Raw genomic sequence first — 26,300 nt, forward strand, 5'->3', positions numbered from 1 at the left:
ATCGGGCACCAGGTGCTGGATCCCTTGCCTCCCAAGTGTGTCTCCCATCCTTCCTACGCATCCACCCCAAATGCTATGAACGAGTTGAGGCACTCACCATCGCTAGAGTCTCCAATCCCCGATCTGGCACCAACACACAGCCCACCCTCTGCCAAGTGCCCGTGGAGAGCTTTCCAGGTGGAAAAAACCCATGATGTTACTCATCTGTGAAATAATCTTTAATGGCTCTGTCTCGGTTTGGGTTTTCTGAAAGCAGAGCCTGAGGCAAGGACTCGGTATGGGCGGTTTGTCTGGAAGACGGTGTCAGGAAGCAGGAGTGAGGTGTCAGAGGAGTAAGACGAGGGAAGGGAAAACTCAGTAGAGTAAATCTAGGGGCATTTACTGTCAGGGACAACCCTGCTTGGTCACAGAGCCTGGCATATGTCCACTGACCCCTGCCTCGCTGGTCCCCGGCATGTTAGCTGCCCTGCGCTCAGCAGCTGGGGGGCTTTCTCAGCATGGGAGGAAGCAGAGAGATGTGGGATGCTGGCGAGTGCCACGATCTGCCCATGACAAGGGTGCTGAAATCCGGGGGACTGAACAGATGCCAGGCAGGCACCGCAAGCATCTGCTACAGCCACTCCTGCAGGTCAGGATGAAGCCTTTTATGACCCGTCCCTTTCGTCTACTCTGCCTCATTTTCTGATGCCCGTTCACTGTATTCAGGTCCACCATTAGCCCACAGAAGGCGTGTGCCCGTTAGAAAGTCATCCCTAAGGCATCTCTGTGCCTGTGCAACCTGATAAGCTTGGGTAGGCTGGAATTCACCCCACTGGCCTCTCGAGCTTGGCATCCTTGTGCAGTACGTCACCTGAACAACTGTACGGGGTAGCCCTAATCATTAATCTCAGTCTGACAAACTGCATGGCGTTCCCTAAATACACCAAATGGTTCATATTTCTGCTCCCGTATGGTTCCTTCTGCCTAGACTTCATTTGTCAGATATTTATGGAGCATCTCCTATGGGCCAGTCGCTATCGGAAGTGCTGGGGACCTAGCACAGAACAGGGCACGTATGAAAACGCCTGCCTGTGCGGGACTCACACTGGACGTGGAGACAGACCCCGAAGCAATAAATGAGTAAGTACACAGTATGCTAGATGGTGTCGTGGCCACCGAGGAGAGGACAGCGGGGCCGAGAGCACGGGAGGGGCCGTGAGGTGAAGCAGAGGTCCGAGAGGTGACACTCTGTGAAGACCTGAGGCATCCGGGGAAGGGGGCCGGGCGGAGGGAGCAGCCGGCGCGAAGGCACCGAGATCGGACACGGCGAGGAGGACACGTTCGGGCCAGAGCACAGTGAGTGAGGGGCAGAGGCAGGAAAGGAGCTCCGAGAGGAAGGACGGGCAGGCGGTGGACGGCGGGGGACCTGGTCAGGGCTCCGCCTCTACTCAGAGTGAGACGGGAGCACAGGACAGCTGGAGCAGAGGACAGACGGGCTCCCAGGCTCCCCTCGACCAGACCCCTCTCTCCGTGCCCCTGACTCATCTCAACTGACCTGGTCGGTCCCACTCACGCAGAAGCCCTACGGGATCCCACCCTGTCCGGCCCCTTCCCCGTTCGCACACTCTGCCCGTCTGGGGAGCTTCCGTGCTCTGTCCCAGTGGGACGGCGGGAGAGAGACCAGAAGTCCCACCGTGGCCTCAGGGACCGGCTCCTCGGCCGGTCAGATGCCTCCTCATGAGACCTTTCTGGAGTATTAGGGGCAGAACATTCCGGATGCAGTAGGGAAGGGCTGGCCTTCTTGAGGGTGGGGGCCCTGAGGGTTTCGCCGCGTCGCAGGCGGTGGCATTAATCCGCGTCGTCACACACACTCCGTCTCGCTCCGAGTGGCGTCCCGGGAGCAGCCCAGATTCCCACGTGTACCCCAACGACAACGCCCAGCTTCCAGCACAGAAGGCGGCCCCACGTCTTTCTTGACCTGTCTCCTCGACAGGTAGGGAGAGAAGGTGAGAGGGAAAAGGGGTTCATGGTGGTGTTTTAGGAGAGGACGACCAGCAGGTCCTGACCCAACCGGACCACACTACTGGGGCGCACCCCCGGGATGGCGGCTGCTGTGACGAAGCTGGGAAATCACTAGCGCGGGCCAGGACGGGATCTGCGGGGGAAGCCAGGGCTCCCGTGCTCTGCTGCTGCGGGTGCCACATGGGGAGACGGCCAGGCAGCTCCTCGGCAAGCGGCCCAGCAACCCCCCCTCTGCGTCCACATCCAAAGAGCTCACACGGACACCCACACACCTGTGCCGGCAGCGGCGCGCCCTGAAATGGCAGAAGCAACCGAGTGTCCGTGGACAGGTGACGGGATGAACCGGGTAAAGGAAAGGTGGTCCGCCGGCACGGGGGGCACGGGGGGACACGGTTCAGCACTAACAAGGAAGGACATCCTGCCGCCTGCCACACGTGCGTGCACCTGGAGGACATCAGGCCGCACGAAGCAAGGCAGCGGCAAGGATGCCGGACTGAGACCCCGCGGTCACGAGGAGCTGAGCTCGGGCAGACGCACAGAGACCGAGAGGCAGTGGGGGCACCGGGGCTGGGGAGGCGGGTGTGAGCTGGCGGGCAGTGGGTGCGGAGTTTCCGTTTGGGAAGAGGAGAAAGAAAGTTCTGGAGCTGGGGAGGGGTGGCAGCACGTGAGTGCACTTAGTGCCGCAGAACTGTACTCCCAGATGGTTGAAACAGTGAATTTCATGTTACGTCTGTTTTACCACAATTGAAAAAGAAACACCAGCGCGCGTGGCAGCGGGCTCCCGAGCAGGGGTGAGCGGCCAGGGAAGGAGCGGGCGGCCTCGCCGTGGACCCCCTCCATCTGCAGGCCCCAGTGTCGTCTTCAGAAGCCAAAAGGTCACCCAGGGTCACGCCCCCCGGCTGCCACCGTGTCGACTCAAAGGCCGCAGCCGGAGGTGCTGAGAATGCAGAGGTGGGACTCACATGTCGTCCGGAAGCTACTAGCGGCAGCGACGCTCAAAGGTGCGACGCAGGGGCGGGGCGCAACGACTTCCCATGCTCCATGCTCGGCTGTGACCCCGGCAGGGGCGGGACTCACCCGAGCAGTGAGAGCGGGTTTCTCGAGGATGGCCGCGGGTCCCCCGACAAATCCCAGGGAAGCCGAGATCACCCCAAGAGGGAGGGGACACGCCGGTCCCCGGCAGCGGGGCCGCAAGCTCGGGCAAGGAGGAGGCAGCGGGCAGCCAGGGGCCTGTGGAGCCCGACGCACGCCCCCCCGAGGAAGCTCGGGCTCGGAGGAGCACAGTTCCCGTGCCTCGGTGGCTCTTACTCCGAACGCTGAAAAGGAGACCCTGAGCCCGGAATCCAGGCCAGTGTGAGCGCCGAGCCTTCTCTGCACGCGCTGCATGTGGCCAGGGGAGCCGCGAGTCCTGCCGTTTAGGGGCGTCTTCATTTAAAAAACGCGGCTTTGGGAACCAACTCGAGAAGCCCGTCAGGGGCACACGTCCCTCCGCAGAGGGCAAGCCTGCCGTGCGCGGAGCCGCCTCGCTCCCGTCGCCCTCCACGCGGAGGCAGGAATAGTCGGGGTGGCGGGGGGCGAGGCCCCGGGGCTGGGGCGTCGGGGAAACCCACGTTCCTGCCTCACGGAGCCGCGGCCCAGGGGCTGAGGCCACGGCGGTGCCGAGGGGAGCCTGCAGTACTGGGGTGATGGGGACTCCCAGAGGGGCTGATGCAGAAGCCCAGAGCTGAGCGGTAAGAGGGGGAGCAGGAGAAGGCGCATGTCATACTTCCTGTTGGTCCTGGGGGGTGGGTGGCGAGCACGGGGTCCAGCAGAGGCTGCAAGGGACACAGAGTGGGTGCAGGAGGGACACCTTTCTCTCCAGGGGCAGGAGCGCAGGGCGTGAGAGGCGCAGGGGAAGTGAGCCTGAGCCGTCACCAGGGCCCTCCAGAGCCCCAGAGAAGGTCCTGTGTGGAGTGAAGACTCCGAGGGCGGCGTCTCAGCCTCAGGTCCGCGTGGTGCGGATGGGCGGGACAGGGAGGCCGGTCCGCAGCTGCCGGGAAGTCCCGGTGCCGCAGCAAGGACAGGGGAGCGGCCGGGAGGGTGTGGGAGGGGGACGGACGTGGGCTTCTCCGTGAGCTTTCCCCACAGTGGTTCGTCAGAGTCGGCCTGGGGGGCAGCCTGTGCATTCTGTCTCGGCAAAGGGGTGACCCGACCCGTACCGGGAAGCAGGGTTTCTGCGAGCAGGAGGCCCATCCCTGCCACCGGAGCTGATATCGGCTGGAGCTGGGGACATCCCACTAACCCTGTCACCTGCCCTCCAGGACAGACAGGAGCAGAGAGCAGCTACAGGCATCGTGAGGCACCGCAGACCAGAACCCACACCCTCTGAGCCTGAACGCCCTCTGTTCCCATGCTAACGCAGAGCTCGGCCCTCTGCCCGCACAGCCCAGGGACGCCAGGCGACCGCCACGGAAGCCACCCGGGAGGCCCAAAGGCCAGCCTGTGCTGCCCAGGCTGCTAGTTCGGGGGGAAAGCGGACACAGAAACGTGGGACAGAAACTGAGCGTTTCTCCCAAGAAGCCATGCCTTACCTTGGCGATTCTCATTCAGCCGAGGCGCGGTGGTGGCCGTGGCTGTGGACCCCGCAGGCTCCAGGCGGCGTGCTGGGGGCCAGCCCGGAGGGACGCAGAGAGCCCTTCCGGGAAGCGCATCGCCGGTCTGACCTCAGGTCTGGGTAAGATGCGGGCTCCCACGGCGAAGGTCGGGGTCCGTCTCTAGCCTGCGGGTCCGCGGGAGCGAAGATGCACGGATGCCCCGCCTGAAGCCCAGAGGCCGGTGGCCGAGGAGAGCAGAGCCCAGGAGCGCGGTCTCGCTGGAGACGCAGATGTGGCCCCGTCGCTGAGGGCTCCAAGGGAGGAGCTTAGACGGAGGCGCCAGACCCCAACTCTGTCCCCTCCGCCTCCGTGCCTCAGTTTCTCCGTCCATAAGTGAGGGACAGTATCGATCGCCGCCTCCTGCAGATGTGGGGGGTCACTAGCTGCACATGGACCAGGCAAAGGGCGAGCAGCCTAGAGCGGGCCCCGGAAGCCGCTGGCTCCTGCTTCGGCCTCACCAGGCACCACTTGCCCACGTGTTCTGGAACCGAGAGCCACCGGAGCGCGGGATGGATTCTGAGACCCTCACTGCCCCGGGGCAACGCAGCCCGGCTGCGTAAAAGCGCCTCTCATTCAGCTCTGCAGATCGCTGAGCGGTTTAACCTTTCCGGTTCTTTAAATAAACCCCCTCTGTTCCCGCTCTGGTGCGTTCCTGAGCGCCGCTCCCGCCAGGACTGGAACCGAGAAGGAAGAGGTCTGCTCCACTGTGACGGCTCCAGGGCCCGAGCTGTGTCCTCGCCGTGCCCGTCGGAGGGGTCTCCTCGCTCTGAACGCGAGACTGTCTGCAACCACACCTCCAGGTCAGATGTGCTCGAAGGCCTCGGTTAGACGGAGACGTTGCCTTTGGGTTACTCCCGTACCGGAACGTTCTGCCTCCTGCCAAAGACAGTCGGGTTAGAGCACATCTCCCCATACTCTAGAAAACAACAGGTTCACAAGAAAACCCCAACACAGCCTTTCAGGGGCGTAAGCACGGCCCCGGCACGTCTGGGGACTGGTGAGATGGCCTGGCGTTCTCTGATGAGAACAGACCAGAAATGTGGATGGTGATAGTGCAGCGTGAGGGGCTCCGGACTGTGGGGCACACAGCAGGCTACGACCGAAGCCTCTGGAGGGGACGGGCTCACGCAGAGACCTTATATCCGGGCTCGGCACCCACCCGTGTTTCCTGAGCCGCCCCCAGCCCCACGGTGGGATAACGTGTCTACTACGGAGTGGTTGGGCTCACCACGTCCTATCGTACACTCAAATCACAGGCATGCGGTGAAGGAACCACAGATCCGCCGACTTTCTGAGAGCTCCTCACGTTCGAAGAACCGTTGGAACTTTTCATCTCGTCGGGGTTTTTGATCCCCCGAATGAAAACCCCGTGAACGGATGGTCATCGTCCCCACCTCCTAGATGGGGAGTTTCGAGCCCAGAGAGCTGAAGCCGGGAACCCAGGCCGCCCCGCTGCGCAGCGCCAGCTCTCGCTGGCCGTCCCTCGTGCTCTCTTTCCTTCTGGTCCTCACGTCCCTCTTCCTGTTTTTCGTCCCCTCCTCTGTCACGGCGCTGCCGTCTGACAGCCCCGCCCCAACGGCCCGGCGATCCCTGCTCTGGTTTCCTGCGCTCCCCCTGCGCTGGGCACGAGAATAATATGCAGGAACTCAACCTTCCCAGGGGGCCCGTGGCTCATGTTTCAAGGTCGGGCTGAAGCGTCACCTTGCCTTTGAAGTCTTCCTGGTCCCTCTAGTCGGGGTCATTGTCCCCTCCCCTGTGCCCCTCGTGGTGCCCTGTCCCCTGTTCTCCCCACCGCATCTGATAAATGATCCCTAATTAATTCTTCCTTCCCACAGAGGCCCTGGGCTACTTCTCCACCCCGAACCTGGGCTTGGCCGCGCACCTTGCTCCGGTCCCCGGGACGTAAGCAACACGATGTGAATGCCGTGCCCTGGAGTCCCAGCTCCGGTTGCTCTCGGGACGCTGAGGACCCCGTATGAACAAGCCTGGGCCAGCCTGCTGGTCAGGGAGGGCCCCAGGAGGACCGCGACAGCCCAGTCAACAGCCTGGCCTCAGCTGCGCGTGAATGAAGGACTCTGTGTCCTCCAGCTCCCGGCTGAGCCCAGCAGGAATCACGCAGCCCCTCCCAGGGCTAGGAACTGCACAAATGGCTGCGGAAAGCCCCTGAATCTCGGGGCGGCTCGTTAGGCAGCACCGGCCAGCGGATACGCTGGCGAATCTGCACCGCCTGGAACGGCCCGGCGCCGCCCCGCGTGCTCAGTGAGTAGATGCATCGTGGCACTCAACGAGCGGGTGATTGACGGACGGGGAGGAGGCTGGGGCGTGACGTGGAGCAAACGTCCCCTACGTGGGTTCTGGGGAGACTCCGGTTTCCCCACGTCCGGGCAGAATCTCCCACCATAAGCTGCTGCAATGGCGGCACTAACGCCTTCTGCCCGGGTCACCCAGCCGGCGCTCGGCGGTCACTTCCCAGGCTCTCTGGGACACGGAGTGATCAGCAGTCGAAACTTAGAGCTCCCTAAGCTGCAGTGACAGGTAGCCCTGGAGTCTCGGTGCCTTGCAACGGCAAAGATCTGCCTTTTGTCCCAGCTGCCTGTCCTCCGGGATGTGGCTGTGGCTCTGAACACGTTCCATCTGGGGTCCGGGCGAGAACGGCTTCCGTGGGGAGCAGCCCCTTTGCTGGGCGGATGGAAAAGGGAGGTGCCCCAAATGCTGTCCTCCGCCTCCGGTGCGAAGCGCAGGGCCCGGCAGGCGTCAGGTGCTCCGGGAACACGAGCTGATGGGCTGAGTGGCTGCTGCCGTGGCAGGTCACGCGTGGGCACAGGACCTCGTGGTCCCTATTATCATTCTTTCATCAGAGAATTCATCCCACTGCCCGTTTAAAACTTTTTTTTTTTTTAAATAGTTTTAGGCTTACAGAAAAGTTCCAAAAATCACAAGAGAAGTTAATATTTACCCTTACCCAGCACCAGCGACGTCCATTTCCATAATTCTAATAAAATTATCCCAACGCCAAGAAGTCAACGTCGGCCTTACTCTACCTGAAGTACAGACCTCATTTGGGTTCCGTTCTCCCTCCCCGCCACTAATGTCTTTGATCTTTCCGGGATCCTGGGAGACATTTTGTCATCCCGTCTCCTTGGTCCCTTCCTGTTGGGGACACTCCCTCAGTCTTCACCTGTCCCTCATGGTCTCAGCCTTTCCGAAGGGTGCTGGTGCTGGGCCTCGTAGAACGTTCTTCCATTCGGGTTTGTCGGAGGTCTGCTCATGGTGGGACTCAGGTGATGGGTTCTTGGAGAGCATGCCCCAGAAGCGACATTGGGTCCTTCTAGAACATTTCATCGGGGGTGCATGAGGACGTCTCACAGGTGATTACCTGGATCTCTCGTTAAGGTGGTGTACCTGTCAGCTCTCTCCACTCTGAAGGCCACATCATAGTTCAGTGGCCAGTTGATTGTCTAGCTCTACACATGGATGGAACCCTCTAGAACACAGGGTCCCTGTCCATTTGCCTTGTCATTATACCCTTAGCACCCACCGCTGCAGCTTATATTTTGTATTTGTTCAACAATATCTTATTCAATGAATGAAGAAACATGAGTCAATCTTCAGGAGCTGAGAGGGAATAATGGGTTTTCAGACCAATTATCCTGGCTGGAAAGATTCAGGCAAATAGTTGCACCACATCTCCTGCGTGTCCCATGTCTTATTTAATCTCATACTGTACTTTCTCTTTTCTATCTTCTGATTCTCTCTCTTGCCCCTGAATGAGCTGCTTCATTTGTGGGATGTTCGATTTACACAATCGTGGAAGGCCCAGTGAAAAGGAAGCAAACTTTACATAAGCAATATAAAAATAGATATTTCTCACGGACCCATGTTCGTGGAAGTCTACCTTTCCCCCCACCAACAATTCCTGATTTCTGACAGAGAAACTGACTGGACTCCAGGACCATCCAAGGAAGTGGGAAGGTAGAGCAGGTCTGGACATGTTTTTCTGTGTTTCTGATAGTTTTGTCAAGTCAAGACCAGAACTGTAATCCAGGTCTCCCATTTGTCAACTTCTGGTCTTATTTCTCATAAAACTAACAACCTAATCACAGTGAATAATGTATGAAAAACAATTAAAGAAAATAAATCCATTCATCCATCCACCTATCTGTCCATCCATCCACCGACCCCTCTGCCCATTCAACCATCCACACATCCATCCACCCATCCATCCATCCACTCGTCCGTCCATCCATCCATCCATCCGTCCATCCGTCCGTCCGTCCATCCATCCATCCATCCATCCACCCATCCATCCATCCACCCGTCCGTCTATCCATCCATCCATCCATCCATCCATCCATCCACCCGTCCGTCCATCCATCCATCCATCCACCCTTCCGTCCGTCCGTCCATCCATCTACCCATCCATCCATCCACCCATCCACCTGTCCATCCATCCACCTGTCCATCCATCCGTCCATCCATCCATCCATCCACCCATCCATTCATCCACCCGTCCGTCCATCCATCCATCCGTCCGTCCGTCCGTCCGTCCATCCATCCACCCATCCATCCACCCATCCATCCATCCACCCATCCACTCATCCACCCATCTGTCCATCCATGCATCCATCCGTCCGTCCGTCCATCTGTCCATCCATCCACCCATCCATCCACCCGTCCATCCATCCATCCATCCATCCACCCATCCATCCATCCATCCATCCATCCACCCGTCCATCCATCCATCCATCCATCCACCCATCCATCCATCCATCCATCCATCCACCCGTCCGTCCATCCATCCATCCATCCACCCTTCCGTCCGTCCGTCCATCCATCTACCCATCCATCCATCCACCCATCCATCCATCCATCCATCCACCTGTCCATCCATCCACCTGTCCATCCATCCGTCCATCCATCCATCCATCCACCCATCCATTCATCCACCCGTCCGTCCATCCATCCATCCGTCCGTCCGTCCGTCCGTCCATCCATCCACCCATCCATCCATCCATCCACCCATCCATCCATCCATCCACCCGTCCGTCCGTCCATCCATCCATCCATCCATCCACCCATCCGTCCATCCATGCATCCATCCGTCCGTCCGTCCGTCCGTCCATCCACCCATCCACCCGTCCGTCCATCCATCCATCCATCCATCCGTCTGTCCGTCCATCCATCCATCCACCCATTCATCCATCCATCCACCCATCCATCCACCCATCCATCCGTCCCTTCATCCGTCCATCCATCCATCCATCCATCCACCCGTCCGTCCATCCATGCATCCATCCATCCGTCCATCCGTCCATCTATCCACCCATCCATCCATCCACCCATCCATCCGTCCATCCATCCATCCACCCATCCATCCATCCATCCACCCATCCATCCATCCATGCATCCATCTGTCCATCCGTCCGTCCGTCCATCCACCCATCCATCCATCCACCCGTCCGTCCATCCATCCACCCATCCATCCATCCATCCGTCCGTCTGTCCATCCGTCCATCCATCCACCCATTCATCCATCCATCCACCCATCCATCCATCCATCTGTCCATCCGTCCATCCACTAATCTATCCATTTACCCACCTGCATACTCGCCCATTTCATCCATTTTTTAACCTTCCATCTTCTCCTTCGCCCACCCATCATTCAATCGACCCATCCTTCTGTCTTCCGTCTACGACTCCCTTCCTTCTTTCCTTTTCCTTCCTTCCTTCCTTCCTTCTTCTCTCTCTTTCTCCTTCCTTCTTTCCTTCCTCCTCTCAATTCTGCTCTCCCCTTTTCCTTCCTCTCTCCACCATATACTCTTCCTGTTCAGGAGCCCACTTGACCCAGTGTTGACCAGCGAGGCAGGAGAAGACCGTTTCTCGGGAGTATTTCCCCCTACCCCTTACATAAGGGAGAGCCATTCAAATAGAGGTCTCTGTTCCCCCTTCCTTCTTAGGACGTGCTCAGGAGGGGAGATGATGCTTGCAGCTGCTGTGGCCGCCTTGCAACAATGAGGAAACACTCTGCATCTTGTACCGGGGGTACACAGTGAAAAAGGCAAACTCCTGTTGTCCAGGCTCACAGTCTAGCCTGAGAGACAGAGAGAAATTATAACCCGATGTGAGCTACTATAAAGAAGTGCGGGGGCACCTGGGTGGCTCAGTGGGTTAAGCCGCTGCCTTTGGCTCAGGTCATGATCTCGGGGTCCTGGGATCAAGTCCCGCATCGGGCTCTCTGCTCAGCAGGGAGCCTGCTTCCCTCTCTCTCTCTCTCTGCCCGCCTCTCTGCCTACTTGTGATTTCTCTCTGTCAAATAAATAAATAAAATCTTTTAAAAAAAAAAAAAGAAGAAGTGCGGGAGGAGAAAATCAGGGACAGAGGTTTTCTGGGGGGTGGGGTGGGGGTGAGGTGGTGAGGTTCATATAAAGTCAGGAAGGAAAGAAGTTAGCTAGAGAAGAATATTCCGGGCAGAGGGTACAGCCTGGGTAGAACCAGCAGGAAGTGGGGGTGTTTCAAGGTGGTGGAATTATAGTTTGCTCAGAACGAGGAGAGAAATGCTGAGTGGGGAGCCTGAGAGTGTGGGGCTCCGACGGGAAGCAGTGGGATAAGCCTCTCCCAGCTCCAGAGAAACACGCTGTCAGCTGTGATCTCCTTTCTGCCTGTAGAGCCCCACTGGGTTTGTTGCATTAAACGGCAGAGCCCCCCCCCCCCCGCCCCCAGTCCCTCCTAGGGACAGAGGCAGTGGCAAGAGTGAGCCTTGCTTCTCTCTGTGATCTAGAGAGACTCTCGCCTTTGATATCTGTGCTGCTGCCTCCTTGATAAGCCGTCAAAGGCCTGCGGAGGCGAGCGTCACAGCTCACGGCCCCTCGCTGCTGCCGACAGATGCATCATGCGCGGAAGCAGCTCCTGATCAGGCCGGCCCCGCGCTCTCAACTCACCATGCCTGGCTCTCCCTGGGCCCTTGGCAGGCAAGGCTCTGGGGACAAAAACCGCCCTGAACACTGTGGACGTCGGGGGTGGGGTTGGGAGCGTCCATGAAAGCAGCAGCAGTCGTGCAAACGGCAGGGGACACAGCCCCCAAACCCTTCTCCTGGGCAAGGTGGGCCGGAGGCAGCTGGGCCCTCCCTGCCTTGCCAGAGATCCAGGCCAAGGAAACAAAGTGGACCAGCCACGACCTGGCAAAAGCCCCTTCCCTGCGACATTCGCTTCCTGCAGAGCAGCTCCCATAGAGCTGAGCTCTATGCAGCTTGCGGCTCTGTGTTTGCGAACTTCGGAAATCCCACAAGAGAGGTGTTTTGTCAAGATTTTCAAACAATTCTTTGTAAGGGAAACAAGAAGGCTCTTCAGGACCGGCAGGAGGCACGCCCCTCGGGTGCCCTGGACGTGATTCAGGGAGAGGGAGAGGCTGCTGGGGGCGTCCTCCTGCCGTGGCATCCTTCCAGGCTCGGTGGGACTTTGAAGTTTCCTTCTGTTGCCCCCCCTTTCCCCTGCCGCCCCTCTGCCCACTGGCTGCAGGGAGAGGTACCCCCAGGTGCGGCCTCTTATCCTTTGAGGTGAGAGGCCAGTTCTGGGGGCAAAGATGCCAGGCCAGCCTCCACCCCACACTGGAAAGTGGGTGCAGCACGCCTCGGCCCTGGGCATGGGGGCGGATCACAGAGCAGCATCCCCCCGACCGTCTCCGTCAGCACTGCTCCGGCATGGACGCTCTCGCGTTGGGACTCCGGTGACTGCCTTCCTCCGGCCATTCAGCTCTGCGTCCAGGTGGCACCTGGAGGTCTGCCCTGAGTCCCGCCAAGGGCTCCCTCTCTGTCCCTTTCCCGGATTCGCTGGGTCATTTATTTTTCTCCGTGGCACTTGCCACTGCGGAGACAGGGTCACCTGGTGTCCGTGCTTGTTTCCTGTGTCCGGCATTAGACCGTGGGCAGCGTGAGGCCAGGGGACTGCGTCTACTTCCGCACCCCCAGGGAGACCCAGGCACGCAGCAGGACCTTCAGGGCCAGCCCGAGTGTGTCCCCGCGTGTGTGTGTGAGCCCCGGACGCACACGCGGCCAGCGTCGCTCCTCCCTGCTCACGTGGCGCTCTCAACACCGCTTTGAAGACCGTGTCATAACCCCCTTTGTGTAGTGGAGAACTGGGGAGCTCAGAGCAGTCATGTGACCTGTCCGCGCCGCACAGCCGAGGAGCCAGGGCTGGGATCCCGGCCTCCTGCTGCCGACGCTGCCGTCTGAGGCTGGGAGGTCGGGCAGCCCCACCGCTCAGGTGCACTCCTGGGTTCACGCTGTGTGGCCCGGCGGCTTCCCACAGAGGAACTGGGTCAGGAATGCCATCTGCACCCGGGTGGACCCGGGTGTCAGCCTCTGGCAGGAATGATGACCCTTCACTCAGCCCTTTGGGTCTGAGCACCGTGGCCCGTCCAGCAGCCGGCGCCCCAAGGAAGCTGGGCTGAGATCTGGGTTTGGGTCAACTTGGCTTTTGGGAATGGGCGAGTTCCCCTTGGCAGAGGCAGGCCCCCTTCCCGGGGGAACCCATCCTGGGGTCACCTGCCGTGGAGGGAGGGCTCGGGCTGGCGGGAACGGCGCCCACAGAGAATCCTCGCTGAGCACGGACTGCAGTCGCCCGCATCTGGGGCCTGGACGTGGGAGGGGGGGTCACCGGGGGGGGGGCTGCTGGGCCATGCGGCGACCCGGGGTTTAGGGGGCTGCCGGGCTGTGTTCCACAGCAGCAGACCCCTTCACGCTCGCTCGGGTCATGACTTTCCTTACTTGAATCTGAACAAGTTTTAGCAGCGCTTACCCGTGACTTCCCGGTTCTTCCCCGAAGATGAGATCACCTGGGGGCAGAAGGTGGCCCGGGAGGCGGGCTGTGTCGGCTCCGACCATCCGGGAGGTGCTGAGACCCCCCAGGTGCTCCGGACACCCCGAGGGGAGGGGCGCGGTGAAGGACAGAGAGGGAAGGTAAACTCGGCGTGGGTGTGGGTAGGGATCCAGACCCCAGTCCCGGCAAACTCGGCGTGGGTGTGGGTAGGGATCCAGAGCCCAGTCCCAGCAGAGACGCTGCAGCTCTGCGGGAATCGCCGCTGTAAGAATGAGGGGAGCCCATTTCAAGCGAGAACGTCCCCGCCCCTTCCCTTCTGCATCCTGCCTGCCGCCCCAGGCTGGGCACGCGAGCAACCCATGGGATGCTGCCACGAACCACACTAACAGTTTCAAAACTCCTGGGGTGCCTTCCATGGCAAAGGGGCCTGGGCCCGAGAGGGAGTACCGCTGGGTGCTTCTCGGCCCCCACAGTAAACCGGGGGGCAGGTGGGGTCCCGAGGTGGGCACCGTCAGGCTGGAGCGTAAGGCGGTAAGGACTTGACCGTTTCTGGGGTCACGTTAGGCAAGGCTGACGGAGGACACATCTCCTGTGGTCTAGAGCTCTGGTTTCGTGGTGCACGTTGCCGGACAGCTCAGATTTTACATCACAAATAGGCTCTTTCCATTTCCCTGATGCACCCCTCCCCCGTGTGCTGGGTTGAAAAGGGTCTGCCGTTTGCGTGCGAGGGACAGTCTAGATTCCCGCTCTGCGGAAGCCGGCGTCCTCAAGGTCTCTAGCTTTGAGGACGGCGGGAGGTCGCTCAGTTCAGACCGGCCTCTCCCTCTGTCCAAACACATCATGATACCGGTTCTAAGAACAGGGCAGATACTCCGGACACGTTACTAAATCTCCTTCTCTCGAAGCTTCCTTATCAGGAAACCAGGCGAAAGAAGACGGTCCATCCCCGCGGGCTGTTGTGGGGATTAAATCAGATACGCGTGTAATGCTCTTAGCGCCGGCCGGGCTCACGGCAAACACTCCGTCAATGGCAGCATTATGATTGTCACAACCCCCTCCCCGTGGCACAGGGTTCTCTTTGTGCCCACGCCTCACCTTTTGAATCCGTCCAGTCTGCGCTTGGCTCAGAGACGAAGCTCCCTCCCCGGCCGGCGCACAGCACTCCGAGGCCGCGGGGGTGAGGAGGGAACACCTGGGTGGCCGCGCGCACCGCCGGCACCTGGGACGCCACGCCCTCTAGCGGGAGGACGAGGCGCCTGAACTCAGGTGTGCGAGGAGGCAGGTGGACTCACTGGGCGTGCGTGGGTGATGTCCTTCTGCTTGGTGTCGTACATGGATCCCCGGAAGCCAAGTGGCCCGGAGCGTCCTGGTTAGTGGTGCTGGTGGCTGCCCAGCTCCGCGGGCGTCCTCAGCGCCAGGGGACCATACGCTTCCCGTGGGTGCACTGCGTGCTGGGCTCGCCATATCTCAGTAAAGCCCTTTCCAAAAGTTGGTTTTTAAACATGTTATGTTGTTTTGGGACATTTCGCCAAGTACTTGGGAATCACCGAGAGAGAGAAAACACACGGAAGCATAGATTGTGCCCAGATTATTTCCTACATTGTCACCCGCAGCTGCGTCTGTCACCTGCCCCATCAGAGGAAAAGTCCACGTGAGGGCACAGTGGGGTCCCCGCAGCGTCGGGTGCGGAGGGAGACGGGAGGCGTGCGGAAGGGAGCTGAGGGTCCCAGACGGACCCACAGGAGGAACAGGGCAGAAAGAGAGAAGACAGCTTGTGCTAAGGGGCCGTCATGTGTCCAGTGAGTTTAAGGGATGAGGTTGTGAACCAAGATTCGAGTGATCCAGGACGTCTTCAAGGAGGCATCCGAGCTGGGGCTACCAGGCCCAGTAGAAACAGGAGGGAAGGCTCCGTACAGACAAGGAAAATAAGTAAAAGGGCCACAGAGTTGCAACAAGAGCACCTCGTGGTGCTGCCCCAGGTGCCGGGCGCTGCAGCAGACGGGGCGCCCTGTGCCTCCCTCTCCCCCGTGTCACACTGGTGTCACCACTGCCGACCTCAGCCGGAGCCCAGAGCGCAGGGGCCTCCAACAGAGTCTGTGGGGCCTACTTCCAGGATGGCAGGAAGGACAGAAAGACAGAAGGGTGACCCGGAGAGCGAGGCCCCAGGTGGACCAGGGTATGATGTGAGCAGAATCCTAGAAGGAGAGAGATGAGCCAGGCGGAAGTTCCGGGGGACAGTGGAGGGCCCTCCGCTGCCCCCAGCTTCTGGAGTCCAGGGGTAGGTAGATCACTCCTCCTGTTAGAAGGTGCTGGGCTCTTACTTAAGCTCTCTTCGTTCATTTGCTTTAAAATCTTGCTACCCCCATGTGGTCCTCAGACGCCCCCGGGAGCTGTTGGGGCTGCAGGGCCTCACTGACCCGGAGACCTCATGGCAGCCAGACCCCCGGTGATTCGTGTGCAGGCTGCCCTGAGAGAGGCAGTGGCTTCGCTCACCCCAGCTTTGGGCACCTGGCGTGCAGGAGGCCAGGGAGAGGAGTTTAAAGGTGGGATTGCCGCCCTCGCTATGGAGGAACGGGTATGAAGGGCAGGCACCACGGCTGCTGGCTGTGGTCCCTGCGGACCCCCGGGCCGGCCCCATCATTCGTGCAGCCAAGTGTAGCCCGGATCCACTCCGCCTCTGTTGGAGCTCGCAAGTGAGGTGACACATAGTTGCCAAAGGTCTGTATGATATTTCCCATTTCTATTTTTTGCAGAAATACAAAATGCACGCGAGATCAGGAAACAAACACCGGGCCCATCCTCCACATTACCGGTGTGGACCACAGGGTGCCTCGGCCTGCAAGCGAGGGGCTCAGCGGGGAGGGGACCTCGGCGGGTGGGGAGGTCATACGCCGCATGGTTCACCGGGCACCGCGGTCACCATGGACAGCTCTGTCTGCACGCGTGTGGGAGCTACAGGGAGGAAGCGGCCTTGGCTTGGGAGGATGGGCCCGTGTGGCCGGTACAAGGGCACGGAGAGAGAGCCTTGTTCCTGGCAGCGACGGGACCCACCAGCGACGGTGCAGAGAGCCAGGCTCTGCGCTCAGCAGGCTGGGCTGGCGTGGGAGAGGGGCGGGCACTTGACAACGTGGAGAAGCCCCGCGTCCTTTCTTTGGTTCCCAAGCACACCTGAACTGGCATGCTTTTTTTTTTTTTTTAAACCTTCAAGAGTGAAGTTCAACAGAGAAAAGACGACGCCGACTGCCCTGGGAATTTGACAGTGATTTTGGAATCTGGCCAACGGGCGGTATAAGCTCCCCCTTATCCAAAAGCACCGTGCTGGAAGCTGATGCCGGCCGGTGTGTGTCCACCCCTCCCCCACCCTGAGGTCTTGCTTCTATGGCTTTGAGCAAATGGGGAAGAGTGACAGAAGCGGTTGTTCCAGCTCTGGTGGCTCCTTGCAGCTAAGATGGCTTTGCCTGTGGTGGAACTGGACTGCTGGAGACCAAGGCCCCATCACAGCGGAGAACAGAACAAAGGCTCTGAATTCGCATCCAACTGGGCGGCACTCAGTGCCAGGTGTGGTGGGAGCCGGGGGGGCTGGGGGTGCGCCCTGTGCCCCGGGAGCCCCCTCTGCAGGGAGATAATAGCACTCGGCCCAGCACCCGGCCCCGGGGACAGGCTCGGTGCAGCCGGGCTGTGCTGGCAGCTACCCCAGGTTACCTTCCCGATGATGTCGTGTATCTTCCGGGCCGCTGGCTAAAACTGCGTCGGATCACGTGAGTCCTGTGAAAGGTGGGAGGGGCTACCCTTGAGGGCTGTTTCAGCCGCAACCACGGTGTGTAACCCGTGAAATCTGACTTAACCGTGGACTATGGGACCCCGCTGTACTCTGCAGTGAGTGCCCCATGTCTCCGCACGGTCACGCCATCCGACCTGACACGCATTTCACTTTGATGCCTTCCCCCATCCATCGGCACGAGCGAGGCCTGCCCGCTATTCCTGGCCCGCGGCCACGACCCATGCTGATGTGGCAGAAGGGGGGCCTAACGCTTTCTAGCAGGACACTTAATTCGGGTCCAGGGGCTTCCCCGGTGGATGGTGCCACGGGGATGGTGTGGTAGGCGCACTCCGGGACTCGCAGGCTCCGATTTAAGCCGGAGGCCGGCCGCGGACCAGCACCACCTCACCTTCCCACCTCCTTCCCCTTCCTGAGTTTGTGCTGTTTTCTTCCAGGGGTCCCTTGGGAGCACACACCCTCTGTTCTGGACGCGGCCTCAGACCTACAGAAGAGGATCACGAAAATTCTCAAGATACTTTCCACTTAGATTCCCCACATATGAATCTTTACCAACCCCTGTCCCCGCCCCGCTCAGGGACACAGGCCCAGAAATTTGCGGACAAGATCCGCCCCACCCCCGAACACTGCCACGTGTGGTTCCGGAACAAGGGGCTCTCCTACTAACCGCCGCACAGCGGTCAGGACGTGGTGCACGGCAGGCGCCGTCAGCTTCCCCCGTGGCCCTCGCCGGCTCCTGCTGCTGAAGTGGGTGAGCCTCCGTCCACGGCGACCCACCTGCCCCCATTCTCCACCCCTCCCTGCATTACTTCCCAGTCCTGGCCCACTTCGGACATCTTACTTCAGAACCAGGAGGAATGCTGGGACGGAAAGTGTTGTGTGCAGGCTTCTCTTTCTGAAATAAATTTGTGTTTGGAGCAATACTCGAAGGCCTGGCCACTGACGCATCTTGGTGCAGAACTGTGAGTTACCCCGAGATCTGCTGTTTCCGGAGACGTGGCTTCTGAGCCTAATTGAGTGTGTTTGTGTGTGTGTTGGGGGTGGCGTGGGCACCCTTGTATGTGAGCACAGCACAACGCGGGGGCAGCTGAGGTAGTCTCAGGGTATGTCGGTGGTGGTCCTGACTTGGCACAGCCCTCCTCCAGGACCTGGGGCACGTCTGTAAATTCTGTTCCCTGGGGCTTCACCTCATCAGGTGAGGTCAGTGTTACTCACTGGGATCTGTTTTGTTTTCACATTCTGAGTGGACGTCCGTAGATGCAGTGAGGGTGTGCCTGTCTGTGTGTCTGTGAGTGCGACGAGGTCTGTGTGTGCGGGTGTGCGGGTGCGTGTGCACGGGGGCGGGGTGCAACCAGCCCTCCAGCTCTGTCTCTCTGCCTTCCTCTGGCCTGGGCTCTGTCCCTGCGCCAGCTGCCCTGCTGGTGGCAGGACGGCTGTCGGTGGACCCGGAACAACCAGCTTCCCTGCTGGTCCCCGGGCAGAAGGGACCCCCTTCTCTCCCAGCAACCAGTCCCTCCTCTGCCTAAACGCATCACTCAGGTACAGTCGGGACCTGCCAGGACCTGATTGGCTGAAGCCCAGGTCCCCTGAACCAATCACTGGCAAGGGGGAGGGGCTTGCTGTGTCACCTGCCGCCTTGGGCTGCTGGGGCATCTGCTCCCACTCCCCCAGGCCCTGGAAGAGGGAGAGACCCTGGAAAAACTGCGGGTTCTCCCAGGAACCAGCAACCAGCGGTCCCCACAGCAGTACCCATTTCACAGACGAGTAAGTGAGGCTCAGAATCAAGCGTTTGAAACCAGGTCTGTTTTGGCTTCAAAGGCCTGAGATCCCCGTTTTACCCCAAATCCTCCCTTGGAATGACATCGAGGTGCGGCGCCTTCTTTCAGTGTGGGAGCCTGGAGACCGCCGACCTGCCCAGGAGCACCCACCACTGGAAGCTGCTCACAGCGGCCCTGCCCGCAATAGCCCGACGGTGGGGGCGACCCAAGGGTGCAGGGCGGACGGCGGACGACATCCACCCACACAGTGGAGTGGGGTTCGGCCTCAAGAAAGAATGAAGCAGTGGCATGCCCCACGGCGCGGAGGAACCCTGTGGACGTGTTGCTCAGGGAAACAAGCCGGAGGTGGAAACGCCACCACTGCGTGATCCCTCCACACGACCATCTAGAGCCGCCAGAGCCGCAGACGGGGAGGTAGCTGGGGGGGGGGGGGAGCTCTGTGTCAGCGGGCAGTGCCAGCGGGCAGCGCCGCAGCCAGCAGGACGAGAGAGCTCTGGACGGTTCTGAGCGGTGATGTCACCCAGCATGGACGTGCTCAACGCCGCAGAACCACCGAAACAAGGTTAAAACACTGGATTTCGTGTCATGTTGTTAATCCCAATTTGAGAAAATTGCTTTTTTTTAAGTTGTTTTTCCGAGGCAGCCGGGATTTTAACCCCTTGCGTGCAGCAGTCGGGCCGCAGAGTCGACGCCTGTCCTTACTCTGCTCCCTGAAAAGCACTCCTAAACTCTGAGCCACGCCAGTGTCAGCTGTCCCTAATTCCCTCCAGCGCTCTCCGAGCGTGAGCAGGGGACACACGTGTACACGCCCCTCCCGACAGCACCACTTGGCCTGACATCAGAAACGAATTGTTTTCCATTATACCGCTGACCCCGTTGTGTGTCCTATGAACACCACATGTTACATGTCTCTATTTTTAGGAAAGCGTGGCCTCGTGTGTTCCCTGCCTTTGCCCCTGGCACAAGCACCGGCCACGTGGTGCCTGGAAGCCCAGGGCCTCCCTTCACTCTGCGTGGCCTTCATCGCTTCCCAACCAGAAAGCACGCACGGGCGGCATTCACGTGATCGGGGAAAAGGTGGATTTTATCAGCTCCACAAGGCACAGCAAAGTGGGTCCATGTTTTATAAAACACGTGTTTGGCAAATGATCCCCTGTGCACTGCAGAAATCCAGATGGAGGAAGTTTTCTAAGTGCGATGTCAGAATTTTACATCTGCTGATCCCAACAAGTGCACGGGGCCAATGAGAAGGGAACTGTTTGTTCACAAAACCTGACAGCACGGATGTGGTTCTGGGGGCGTGTGCAAATCTAGAAGGCACAGGCCCCAGCATCCACAGCCCCCACCGGGCCTGGGCGCTGTTTGAACTGGAAGACGTCCTGGTAGTATCTGGAAGAGCTCCCCACATTATAGACCGGGAGACGGAGATACACATACGGCGAACCGCCCGAGGTTAGAACTTGGATCTGGGACTCTGGAGACTCGCGCAGTGTCCTTCAGCCTCCGCCGTGCTGGACAAGGCACTGGCAAGTGGCCCTTGGCCGCCTGGGTTTGCTTCTCTTGGCCCAGCCATCCACTGCTCTTACTAAGCGTGTCTGCTTTCCTTGTGTGCAAGACGGGAGAGATAACAGGGCGGCTAGCGGGCGTACAGCGTGGCGGACTGATAATGCTGAGTCGTGGTACACGAAGGAGAAGCCAAAAGAACAGCACCGGACGTCCACGAGGGGTCTGAAGGAGGGTCAGAGGGCCAGCTGGGGTGCAGGGCCTGGAGGAGACTGCTAGCAGAGAGAGGGCTGCAGAGCCCGCTGCCATGCTCGGGCCCAGGCGCCCGTAGGGCTGAGAGACGGCAGGCTGGTCACCAGGACCCTTTGAGATGACAGCGTGTTGTGCCTTGACCGTGTCAGTGGGAAGTTGCATTGGCTGCTCTGCAGTCATCCCTCCAGACCCATTCCCGATGCCACTCTGTGCCCTGGGAAAACTGCCCTACGTGGACTGCACGATGGGTTCGTGTTTCCTGCTTCCCGGTTCTGTTGGAATTGGCCAGCGGGACACACCAGCAGCAGACCGGAGCGGGGAGCAGGGCAGGCTGGGGTGCTGGGCTGTAGCTCACCCTAGCTCTCTCCCCTTGCCCTGCCCAACCCAGCTGGCCGTGACTCTGGCTCTCCCCAGTCCTTTGTTGGTTCCCTCAAGCCCTCCCTTCGCTCTGGAAACACAGCTGCCCCCAACACCTGCTTCAGTTCCCTCTGAAGGAAGCTGTTTTCCTACTCCGAGTGGGACGATGTAGGAGCTGACAGTTAAGTCACAGCAATGTTGGTGTCTAAATTTGAGGGGAGGATAGTACATGTTCTGGACAGTTTCGGAATCCCCTTGAGATCCCGCGTCAATGGCATGAAGTTTTACGGAGAAGTACCCGGAGGCCCAGGCTGCGTCTGTGGCCACAGACGTCTGCAGAGACCAGAGTCCATTCGGGGGCCCGGCGACCCCCTCCCACACTGTCCCCAGATGGAAGGGTTTCTGGGCTCTTGGGGCTTGTCTAGGACTTAAATCTGAGGTCCCTGTATTATCTTACACCACCCCTTTCTGGAACTTGTAACCCGGTTCTGCATTCATGCACTTGGGCCCTGGGGGCTGTCAGGACCCCTTCAGGAGATCTGTGAGGTCACACCATCTTCATAATACTACTGTGTTACTCGCCTTTTCCAGCGTTGGTGCTGGCACCATTGTTCAGAAGCAACGGTGGGCAGAGTGCTGGTGGCTTAGGGCGGAACAAGGCAGTGGTACCAGAGTGTCCTGTTTTTCCACCGCCGTGTGGCTGCGCTAAGTGTTTCCCTTAAGAATGTCCTCGATGAGGCCGGCGAGACGGTTTTTACTGATAAATCTTGACCCTCAATCATATGTCTCCTTAATATTCAGTTTGAAGAAATGGAAGATACACCGAGGGCCCATCACCTGCCCTTCGTTCCCTGACAACCACTCCCAGGTCTGGGATCTGGAGGAAAAAAATCTCTGGGGCCGTCAAGTCATGAACAGAACCATCGCCCTTTTTTCAAGGAAGGCCTGACTGAGAGAGCAACTGACCGGCAGACTATGGCCATTCAAACCAGCAGCCTTAGACATATTTTTCCCGAAAATGAACAGTGGGCCTGTCACTTGCAGGAAAAATTCAAACTTTTAAGCAAGAATTACAATTTTGGAGAACTTGTACCTGTCATGGTGAGCTTGACTGCTTTTCAGTACTCAAAAGATTTTTCTGATGAGATCAGTGGTAATACTAGTTTTTAGGTTATACAATGAAAGGCATTAACATTTGAGATTTCTGCATAACCCAGGGAACCCATAACCCAGGCACCCACGGGGAGTGTTACAAAATCATGCGTGTGTGAGAGATCTGTGCAAAGTACAAGACAGATCAATAGGTTTTAATGTGATGGGGTGGAAAGTTCATTGATTGGGTTTCAGGTTCCGCATTGCAACAAGCCTTCAAGCAATTACCTCTTGTTGAGTTTTGGTGTAGTGTTAAAGAAGATGACCCATAACCATCCAGAGAAACTCCGAAGGTGCCTCTCAGCTTCCAGCCACACGTCTGTGTGTGACCAGTTCTGTCTGCTCTGTTAACAGGAGATGTTTCACCAGATTGAACACTACGGCAGATGAGAGTATCCGATGATCTCCCACTAAGCCAGATGGTAAACGGATTTTGAAAATGTCAAACAAGCTGCATCTTCTCACTACTTTTTATTTTTCAAAATCTAATTATTTTTCTAAAATATGTTACTTGTGTTAACATATCACCAGGTGTGCTTTTGTCTGATGATGACTTGATGGATGCACTATTTTACTTTTTAAAGATTTTATTTATTTGAGAGAGTGCACGCACATGTGCATGCACAAGTAGGGGGAGGGGCTGAGTGTGGAGCCTGACGCGGGGCTCCATCCTGGGACCCTGAGATCATGACCTGAGCTGACATCAGATGCTTAATCGACTGAGTCACCCAGGCGCCCCAATGGACATAAAAATTTAAAATTTTGCCGATTTTCATGTCAGATCTGTAAATATTAATAGATACAAAGCCACAGAAGCAAATTCTTTGAGGTCCTCAACAAGTTTTAAGAGGCAAAGAGTCCTAAGGCTCAGAGGTTTGAGGGCCCCTGTCCTGGGCAGGGTAAGGCACGTGCTGCTGCGCCTGAATCAGGGCAGCCTCCCCTTTATCCGAGCCTCAGGAAGCTTGCACCACCAGTAGACAGTGTGCTGGAGATGCAGGGTCTGGTCATGTAGGGTCAGGCTGTGCGGGAGGCTAGGTGCGGATTCCATCAGTCTGAAAGCCGTGTGTCTCTGGGCAAGTTCATTCCTTCTCTGGGCCTCCCCTGGAAATGGAGGTTATGGAGGCTCCCCGCCCAATGGGTGGATACAGGAACAGGACAGTGGAGGTGCTGGCAGTGGGCATGCGACAACCAGACATGTGTGCCGGGCACCTGGCTCAGTGTTCCCTGTCCGGGTCCTCCCGGTGTCGTCTGTGCAGCTCCTACCCTGGGTGTCGTCACCCCTTCCTGTTCATAATGGGGAGGTAAGGCTCCCCGCGCAGGTGAAGGGAACAGTGCCTGACCCACACCGAGACCAGCAACCCCACACCTCTTCAGTGCGTGTCTGGCGTGAAACCTGACAACTCTGCCAGAAATCCTTTTCTGAAGGGTCAGGATGCTCCTTGGGCAGCAGGGAGCCTTACACCCGAAGGGACGACAGGCCTCCCTTTCCCGGCCCGCCCGAGGCTTGTTTAAAAAATCTCCAGGGTAGGGGGTGGGGGAGGGGTGGGCATGGAGACGCAGCCCACCGTGAGCCCGCCCTTCCCGGATCCTCGAGGAGCAGGTATTTCAAGCTGCGTTTGCACACAGGGACGGCCAACAATCCCTGCTTGTCTGCCTGGCCATGGGGTAATTTTACAAATTGCCTTTTACTGGCAAGGGAGGTGGGCGGGTATGGGCGGTCGCAGGTCCAGATCCAGCCTGGCCGCTGGCGGCTCCTGGGGTGTGACCCGCCCTCTGAGAAACTGTTTGTCCATTTTGGCTGGGGACCTGAGCCACAGTCATCAGCCACCAGCTGTCTGCGAAGACCTCCTGGGTGCCAGGCCCCGTGCTCTGTGCAGAAGACCCAGCGTTGAGTGGACCGGACCGAGATCGTGTCCTCGGGGGAGTCTCGGTCTCGGGGGAAAAACATGATTCATATTTGCTTCAACGAATGAATTTTTAGGGTGCCAGAGTCACCATTCCTCGCCTGGTTCTCATAGCTGAGAAAAAGCTACAAGAATGAGCAAGTTTTAGAAACATGCCTGTAGACCTGAACTGTGGACCAAGGCCACGTGGGTTTTTGGTCCTGCTTCTTCCTTTCATTTTCTAGAGCAGCTCTCCTCAAACCCGGGTCCTGGGCCGTCCCACCGCGGGCAGGCCTGGGACTCTGCATGCCTAGCCCTCCCCCCGAGTGGATGCCGCGGCTGCTGGACCACACATTGAACGGCAAGGCTCTAATGGGCATGTTTCCTTAGAATGTCTGTTCGGTGCCTAGAATACAGCCTGGCACATAGTAGATGCTTAACGATCACCCCAAGGTCACTCCATTACTCAGGGCCAAGATCTCATGTCTCCCTCTTGCCCACGGGCCCTCCACTAACTTTGGATCTCCAACCAGAGACGAACGAGCCTACCAGGTCCCCGGACTAGCAGGAGGAGTGAAGGGCAGATGGGTCGACCCTGGCCCCTTTCCTCCGTAACGCTCTACGTCTATTAATTATGTATGATGTCACTGGCTCAAAGCCTCCCGTTGCCAGACCAATCCCACCACACCTCCCAGAACCAGGACCGGTGCAGTGGGCGCCCTGCTCAGGTGCAGGAGCTCAGCCCGGCTACCGTGAGGCCTCCAGAGCTCGGCCGGAGCATCTCCCACCCCCGCCTGGCGCGGTAGGTCAGCCCACGCCTCAGTGCGCGCTCTGTTTATTATTCTAGAGAAGAATTTCCAAGGAGGTTGAAATCGTTGTTAAAATTAAGGTAAAGAATGTAAACCACAGCCAGGCTCGTTCACCTCAGGCTTCAAACATCCCTTGTTTCGGAAGGCAGCCCCTTCCCTGAGCTGCCTCCGGGTCCTGATTAGCTCCGCTGACAGTCAGGCCAATGGCCCCAGGGACACAGAGAGCGGAGCCAGAGTGTGGTCCGTTCCTGGGATGCGCAGAGCTGTCCTGCGGCTGCAGGCACCTGCCCGGCTCGTGGGAGAAGCTGCTCGGAATGGACGAAGACATCCAGCCAACACACCCGAGGGGAGCCTCGAGGAGAAAACAGGAGTCTGCAAACCCCACGGGTGCCTTAGGCACCCGCCGTCCTCGTGGGGTTCGCTCTTGTCTCTCCGTGAGCGAGGCGCGTCCCCTGCTCTAGGCCGTGCATCGGGGCCGCTCTGAGTCTGCAGAACCGTCAAAGGGCAAAGAGGGAGCGACCTTCCAGCTTCGAAAACCGGAAGGCAGGGCCCTGTGGGGAAGACCTGAAGGGCTGCATGTGGGGCCTGGGCCTCGAGCCCCACACTCAGCGCGCTCCACTGCCTGGCAGCTTCCGAACGGGTCTTCCCAGCTTCCCCTGCAGATGAGGCACCCGCTCTTGTGGTGCTTGGGAGCTCGATGCTGGGCAAATCCCCCCTGCGCCCCGCTCCCTGCTGCCCGAGGAGCAGCCTGCCCTGGGATGTGTGGCAGCTCCCCATTTCCAAGAGATGAACGCAGATTTGGGCTCCTGCCGGTTTGGGGCTGTCCCAGCAAGGCACAGTGGGTCCCCCGGCATCTGTGCTTTGGGGTGCCGATGCCGTGGGAAAGCCAGCAAGCTTCCCGGGCTGAGGCCGTGGGCGCTGACGGCATCGGCGTGGTCACTTGGAGCTGTGCGCCCAGGCCACGGACGGGGTGGGGGTGGGGAGGCTGCAGCCGGCCAGGCCCTCACAGAGGTTTAGCAGAGACGAGACGCCAGGAACTCAGTTCCAGACCAGCACATTCTTCCTTTCCAATCTATCGCAGCGGCGCTCCGAGGCCAGGGCTTAGCGAACGCAGGGTAATTGTCGACGCTGGGTGGTCCCGTAATCGCCCAGCAATTAGATGTGAGGAAGCCCTCCCCGGGGCAGACCACGGACGTCTGCGCACGTATCCAGCTGCCGGCTGAGCTCAGCGTGGGGAGCTCCTGACCCTCTGCAGCCGTGGCCCCCGGCTCCCCGGCGGGGCCTTGGACGCGCTGAGTATTCCTCTACGAGTGGCCACAGCCAGCATTCGGCCAGCCCGG

General features: G+C 59.1%; 1 protein-coding gene and 1 long non-coding RNA gene across 2 annotated transcripts in view; one reads left to right on the forward strand and one right to left on the reverse strand.

The window, feature by feature from the left end:
- Window positions 1-26,300, reverse strand: part of LOC116578871 — a 120,783-nt gene that overhangs the window by 54,707 nt on the left and 39,776 nt on the right. The gene's annotated exons all lie outside the window — the stretch shown is intronic.
- Window positions 20,293-22,744, forward strand: LOC116579509. Its single transcript, XR_004281305.1, has 3 exons — window positions 20,293-20,456; window positions 21,918-22,217; window positions 22,519-22,744. It is a non-coding gene; the product is annotated as an uncharacterized LOC116579509 (long non-coding RNA).

Source organism: Mustela erminea, chromosome 19, assembly GCF_009829155.1.
Source record: "Mustela erminea isolate mMusErm1 chromosome 19, mMusErm1.Pri, whole genome shotgun sequence".
Classification (NCBI taxonomy): domain Eukaryota; kingdom Metazoa; phylum Chordata; class Mammalia; order Carnivora; family Mustelidae; genus Mustela; species Mustela erminea.